Source organism: Cannabis sativa, chromosome 7 (genome assembly GCF_029168945.1).
Source record: "Cannabis sativa cultivar Pink pepper isolate KNU-18-1 chromosome 7, ASM2916894v1, whole genome shotgun sequence".
In the NCBI taxonomy this organism is placed as follows: domain Eukaryota; kingdom Viridiplantae; phylum Streptophyta; class Magnoliopsida; order Rosales; family Cannabaceae; genus Cannabis; species Cannabis sativa.
Window position 1 is genome coordinate 23,540,956 of NC_083607.1, and position 7,709 is coordinate 23,548,664.

At 39.0% G+C, this 7,709-nt stretch overlaps 1 non-coding gene across 1 annotated transcript; it reads right to left on the reverse strand.

Moving 5' to 3' along the window:
* Positions 1–2,374: 2,374 nt before the first annotated feature.
* On the reverse strand, positions 2,375–2,481 carry LOC115698349 (small nucleolar RNA R71). Its single transcript, XR_004008102.1, has one exon. It is a non-coding gene; the product is annotated as a small nucleolar RNA R71 (small nucleolar RNA).
* Between the last annotated feature and the right edge of the window lie 5,228 nt (positions 2,482–7,709).

Sequence of the window (7,709 nt, forward strand, 5' to 3'; positions counted from 1 at the left end):
ATGCTTTTGAAATAAAATAAAAATAAATCATGGAAAAATTATCCTAATTTTATGTTGGTCCAAAATTAATTAAAAAAATTAATTTTCAGCAAAAAAATATAATTTTCCTATTTAATTAAATATTAAAGAAAAATATCAAATATTTAAGTATCATGATGAAAATCAACTTAAATATTAATTTTCTATTTAATTAAATACACTAGAAAAATACTTTAAGCAAAAACAGATAATATCTATCTAGACTTTCATTGACTAATTAATTCATTTTCTAATTATAATATATTTTAGTTCATTTATTTTAATTAATCATTAAATGAAAAAATCATTGATTTAAGTTGGTCCAAAAAAAAATAATTTTCAACTTTAATCTATTTTTCAAATAAAATTCGAAATTTCTGTATTAAAGTGATGCAATTTTGAAATTGTGGGAAAAAGATTAATAAAATAAAATAAAATGTATTTGAAAAATTATTCAAATTTAAGTTATTCTGAAATAAGATTTCAAACTTAAAATAATTTTCAATTTTAATTAAATAACATGAAAATAATAATATTTAAGTATCATGATGAAAATCAACTTAGATATTTCATTTTCAATTTAATTAAATGTATTAAATTCAAGAAATAAATAATTAAGTATAGAGGAGACTTAATTATTAATGCTAGTTTAATACTAGAAAAAATATACTTAACTTAGATTGTACCAAAAATTAATTATTAAACAATTAATTTACAATCTAAAATACTTTCCCAATTTAAATATTAGAAAATTTAATTAGTACTAGAAATAACTATCTAGAATATTTTTCAATAACTAAGTGCTTTTCTAAAATTTGAAAAAAGTATCTAATTTAAGTTGTTATAGAAAAAAAAATTCTAAAATATCCAACTGTTAGGCTATTTTTAGCCTATGTTTTGGATCTAATTTATGTGCGTTTTTCGCTGTGTTGGGACGGAATTACGCTTGTTTTCTATGTTTTCAGGTTCTTTGGAATAAAAGAGGTCTCGGGTGCAGAAATTCGATAAAAGACGTGCTGAGCCGAAGAAAACACAATTTCTGAGTAATTGTGCATATCTGGCCGCGGCTAAACACAACTTGGCCGCGGCTAGATCTCGAAGTGTTTCAAAGGCACAGTCGCCGCGGCGATGAAGAGTCTCGCCGCGGCCATTTAAGAGATACAGAAAGACCCTTAATTTGCCATCATCTCGCCGCGGCGAGATCCCGTACGGACCAGGGGCATTTTCGTCCATCGAACCCTAAATTTTAGTTATAAATAGAAAACTGCGATTGGAAGTCGAGGTGAGCGATCAGAAACCCTAAAATACAGCTGAGAGCGGCAGGAAGAGCACAGAGATTGAAGCGAAGATCCAGAGTTCATCCACCAACAGTTCTTTTCTTTATTCCTCTTTAATTTCTTTATGTTGAATATTGCTATAGGAATGGTTATGGATTTGTTTCTGAACTAAATTTCCCATTTAGGGAGGATGATGATTGTTGTTTAATGTTTTGCCTAGTTAATGTTTAATTACCATTCCTCAATTCTTGTGTGTGAAATTATCTTAATTTGTTCTTAATTTCATGTTTAAGATTGATCACCTTGTGCATGCTCTATGATCTCAATTCGAAATCTGAAAAGTGAGAATTGAGAATGCTAAAATTGGGATAATCGATGTTCTATGTGAAACGAAAGTATTCACATGACTTATGTGACGAGTAGATTATTACTTAATGCTGATTTCATGTTAGTTTAATTAAGGAATTAATTAGATAACATGTGATTTAGAATCTAGAAGATCTGAAAGGAGCTAGGTTATTTCATAATCTGTCATTCACTTCAAGAATAGGATAGTAATTAAGCATTAACGATTTGGGTAAACAACAACAGGATTCTCCTCCCTTTTATCTCATCTTGCTCAACTCTCAATTGTGTTAATAAGTTTTCTGAATTTCTTTCATATTTTACTGTTTTTTAAATCATAATTGCTTTCGATTTACCGAATAGAATCATAAGTATAATTTAGTGGTATTTACTCCAATTCCCTGTGGGAGTGACCTCACCTGTGTGAGATTTACTACTTGATTGCGTATACTTGCGTAACGTTTATAATTTATGAAATGGTGCAGTCTTCAGTTCAGTTTGGTGGCCTCCCTTCTGAAGATCCTAATCTGCATCTCTCTAACTTCATGGAACTTTGTGAAACTTTTAAGGTTAATGGAGTTAGCGATGATGCTATTAGACTGAGATTGTTTCCATTCTCGCTCAGAGAACGAGCCAAGAGTTGGTTGAATTCCTTGCCACCTAATTCTATTGCCACCTGGAATGATCTGGCAACAAAATTCTTGTCAAAGTTCTTTCCTCCAGCCAAGTCTGCAAAGCTGAGAGGAGAAATCAATAATTTCTGCCAACAAGATAATGAATCTCTCCATGAGGCTTGGGAGAGGTTTAAAGATCTGATCAGGAGGTGTCCTCATCATGGTATAGAGAAGTGGATGCTGGTTCACAACTTCTACAACGGGCTGGTTGGTAATACTAGAACTCTAATAGATGCAGCAGCGGGCGGAGCTTTTATGAGAAAGAGTGCTAATGAGGCGTATGATCTATTGGAGGAGATGGCTCTAAACAATCAGCAGTGGCCAACTGAAAGGAGTCAATCTAAGAAAGTAGCTGGCGTGTTAGAAGTTGATGCCATCACAAAGTTAACAGCTCAGGTTGAGGCATTGACAAAAATAATTGCAGGGCAAGCTAAACAAGCCCAAATTGTTTGTGAGTTATGTGGAGGAAGTCATCACTTTTCGTAGTGTCAAGCAGATGTGGATGATTTGCCAATGGATGAAGCTAAAGCCATTGGGAATTTTTCACAGAACAACAACAGCAACAACTATGGGTTCAACCAGGGTAACAACCGAAGAAATAGTGGGTTCTATCAGCAAAGAAATCAGAACCAACAGTTTAATCAGCAACAAGCCTTTGGTGGAAGTTCTGGTTTGCAAACAGATTTACTGCTTCAATTTATGACTGAAACTAGATCTTCAATTAAAGACCTGCAGACTCAGATGGGCCACCTAGCAACTCAGGTAGCAACCCGCCCTCAAGGAAATTTGCCTAGCACAACTGAAGTTAATCCTAAAGAAAACTGCAAAGCAATTACCCTGAGGAGCGGTAAGAAGTATGATGGGCCTGAGTTACCACAACCAGTTGAGGTAGATGAAGAAATAAATGCTCAACCAGTGCAAACACCAACACCAACAGCAGAGAAGGCTACTGACAGCCCAGCACCACCACCACAGTCTCCACCTATTAGTATTGATCATCATGTGAAAATACCCTATCCTCAGAGGCTCAGAAAGTCAAGCTTAGACAAGCAGTTCACCAAGTTTCTAGAAGTCTTCAAAAGACTTCACATTAACATTCCTTTTGCTGAAGCTCTAGAGCAGATGCCAAGTTATGTGAAGTTTATGAAGGAAATTTTGTCAAAGAAAAGGAAGATGGAGGATTATGAGACAGTGGCTCTAACTGAAGAGTGTAGCGCTATTCTACAGAAGAAACTTCCTCCAAAACTCAGAGATCCAGGGAGCTTCACTATTCCTTGTACAATTGGAAAAATTGAAGGAATAAATGCACTATGTGATTTGGGAGCCAGCATAAACTTAATGCCTTTGTCAGTGTTTAAAAGACCGCAAATTTGGGTGAAGCAAAGCCAACCACGGTAACTCTTCAATTGGCGGATCGATCACTAGCTCATCCCAGAGGAGTCATTGAGGATGTGTTAGTAAAAGTTGACAAGTTCATCTTTCCAGCTGACTTCATTGTTCTGGATATGGAAGAAGATAGTAATGTTCCTATCATCCTGGGGAGACCTTTCTTGGCAACAGGGAAAGCACTAATTGATGTTCAGAAAGGAGAGTTAAAGCTGAGGGTACAAGGAGATGAAGTTGTATTTAATGTGCTCAAAGCAATGACCTACCCTACGGCTAGTGACAACTGTTTTGCAATTGATGTGGTGGACCAGTTGGTGGAGACAAAGACGCATGCTGAGGACCCTCTTAATCTGACTTTGGTACAAGAGGAGGTGGTGGAACAAGACGGTAAGGAAGCTTATGAGTATGCTTTGTGGCTCGACTCTTATGGACCGCTGAATAGAAAATACTATGAAGAGTTAGGAGTCATACCAACAAAGCCTACCCCATCTACTGAAAAGCCTCCTCAACTAGAGTTAAAAGTCCTACCAGAGTGTAAAGCCCGCTTAGTTAATTTGGAAATTAGCAGTTGTTTATGTTTAATTATGAAATTATTTATAGCTATTTAAATAATTTATTACTGTTATTTATGGAATTCAGAAATGCATGATTATGTCATCAGTAGTTTTTATATTTTGCATTTCCGGTGTTTGGTATTTTGGAACTTGGCGTTTGGCTCAGTAGAAATCACAACTTAGTATGTTAGTAATTTGGGGACGGGTTTTAGACATTGGGAATGTCGGGAATGGCCGGGAATTTAGAATTTCCCAAAAATACCCCTTTAGTATGATTTTCATGATTTTATGGTGGAGGGGCAAAATGGTCTTTTTGCCCATTAGTGTTTTGTGTTATGTGAGTTTATTATTTGAAAAATAAATAATTATTTAAGTGTATACTTGGCTGAAATGAATAGTGTATGTGTTATATTTCATTTACTCTTTTATCAAAAAAAATGCTAAGTTAGAAAAATAGATTTTTTCCAAAGAAAACTCTCTCTTTTCCTCTCTTGTTCGGCCAAGCTTGGGGAGCAGCTAGGGCTGGATTTCTTTGTTGAATTCAAGTTATTTTAGCAAGATCAAAGTGATTTTCATGAGGTATTTCTTGGCTTTAGTTTCTTGCTTTGTTTTTCTTGAAATTTATGATGAAAGTGGTTGTTGCATGCTTGAATCTTTGTGGTTGTTGCTGCTGAAATGTTGTTGTTGTTTCTGAGATTTAAGTATGTTGATTTGTGATTAATTAGGTTGTTAGTAATGAGTGTTAAATTGCTTTGCTCAAAATTGGAAGTTTTAGCTCAAAATATGGTTTTCAAAGAGAATTGATTGAATCTGTTGCTGGGTTATTGTTGATGTTTTTGTTTGATTTCAGAAGCTATTTCATGCATATTTGAGTAGAATTAACTAGGTTTGAATGCATGTTTGTGGGATTTGCTCAAGTTTGAGTTTAGAACTCAAAGCTTGAGCTTTAATGGTGGTTTTTGTTTCTGTGGTTCCTTGGTTAGTTTGTTGCCTTAGATTTGTTCTTTGGGGTGTTTAGAGCAGGTCTGGAAGGTTTGGAACCATTTGGGTTTGATTTGGTCGAGTTAGGAATTTTTGAAAAATTCTGAGGAACCGAATTCGGTTGTGCAACCGAATTCGGATGGGTGTCCAGCAATTCCCAGAACCGGAATTCCGGTTGGGCAACCGGTCTACCGGTTGGGGAATTTTTCGAAACCCTAGTTTTCCTCGTTTTTATGTTTTTAGGGGTATTGCCATGCTTTTTATTGATAGGGAAACTTTTAGTTCCAAGTTTTAGTCCCCGGGAAGTGATTTAGCGTGTCACTTATAGCGTTGTGATTTTTATGGTTTAGGAGCCAGTAATCCGCCACTCAGCTTCAGTTCCAGTCAGGTTGACCAAGACACCCGAAATCGGAATCCGGGTAAGATTAGTATAACAGTATGCATATGTAGATTACATGTTTAGCGTGCATGTAGGAAGCCCGTTAGATTACATTAGTTATGTATATAGGCTTCGAACCATCCAACCCCGTCACGTCGGTACGAGTGCCGGAGTATGACCAAGAATGAGTATGACCGGCTCGACCGATCAGCCGACATTTGGTTGGTGGTTCGATGCTATTGACCTATCCCGTCGGTACAGCCGGAGTATGACCAAGAATGAGTATGACCGGCTCGACCGATCAGAGGATACTTGTCAATAGTACCGTCCCTATGAACGTTCAAAACTCGGCACCATGTTGGACATGGCGGTAGTAGCTCGGTACCATGTTGGACATGGCGATGGCGGGACTCGCATCGTGTTGGACACGGCAGTTAGTATTATGTATGATATTATTATGCTTTTCTTACTGAGTCTGTCGACTCACAGTTTACGTTTATGTGTAGGTAAAGGCAAGGCTATAGCTGATGGACCGTGAGCGAGCTTATGAGATTGTACATGTTGGGGCGGTTAGGCCTGGAGCGTACGATCCTCGGGACAGCAAGGCTGAATTTTTGTAACTGGTCGTTAGACGACTTTTATTTTGATGTAATAGTTAAACAGTTAAACTTTTTGTAAATATTTTATAATCGGGATCCCGAGTCTTTTGTAATATGGTTTATAAGTTTAATTAAAAAGCAAAATTTTAATTAATCACATTTTTCCATAAACCTCGTTGATTAGCAACGAGCTGCACAGTACGTTTAAAAATCACGTAATACGCCTAAGATAGTTAGGGTGTTACAATTTGGTATCAGAGCCGCCAGGTTGTCTTCCGAAGATCGTCACGACATGTACAATCATCATCGCCAGCTAGCTCGGTTCACGGTTCGGTAAGCCTTTATTGCTTTAGTAGTTTATTTTATTCGGTTATAAAAAAAAAAAAAAAAAAAAGCCTGTTAGGAAGCATGTTAGTAGCCTGATAGTAGAATAGGCGCATGTTTCATTTCTAATTTCCAAATTAAGCGGCATTAGTAAGCTCGCCTTGAATATGACCTGATATGCCAACTCTTGGTTTCGCAGGCGGTTCTAACTAGATGGACGCCAGGCGGACTACCAGGAGTCAGGGCAACTCCGTAGGGTCGAATCAAGGACAGGGAGCCCAGTTTCCCCCACCTGCCAGGGGCCGAGGTAGAGGTCCCCGAGGCAGGGCTCGTGGCCGGGGTGATGAGAACCCGCCACAGGCTGCCCAGGCTCCCCTAGCCGATCAGGGAGCCCCGAACTGGGAGTTACGGTTTGCGGAGATGCAATCCCGGATCGAAGAACAAGACCTCGAGATTCAGAGGTTGAGACAGCAGGGTGCTCCTGCAATTCCAGTGCCTATAGTTCCAGTGGCACCTGCCCCTGCTGCCCAGGCCGAGATAGTGGTGGCGGCCCATAGATTGGAACCATTGTATGAGCGGTTCCGGAAGCAAGCACCTCCGGTATTCCTGGGAGGTCCAGATGTAATGAAAGCCGAGCAATGGCTGACGGTGATCACCAAGATACTGAATTTCATGGGTGTCCCCGGTAACGACAGAGTGGTGTGCGCCACGTTTCAGTTCCAGGAGGACGCCCTGGTATGGTGGGACATGGTGTCTCAGATCCATGACGTCACCACCATGACCTGGGAAAGGTTCCAGGAACTCTTTAATGCAAAATACTACAATGAGGCGGTCAGAAGCGCCAAGAGGAAAGAGTTCGTTCACCTGACCCAGCGGGAGAACATGAGCGTCACTGAGTATACTACTCAGTTTGATCGGTTGGCGAGGTTAGCCTCGGGAATTGTGCCGACCGACTTCAGCAAGAAGGAGAAGTATCTGGACGGGTTGAATCCCAAGATCAGGCATGACCTGATGATCACCACCGACGACAGCACCACCTATGCTCAGATGGTGGAGAAGGCACTGCGAGCTGAGGGCGCAGTGGGGTGTATGTCAGAATCAGCCAGTACTCCGGTTGGTGGCGAGGCTCCTACCCCTCCTGCATCAGGCTATAGCAGGGGGAGTAGCGGTTC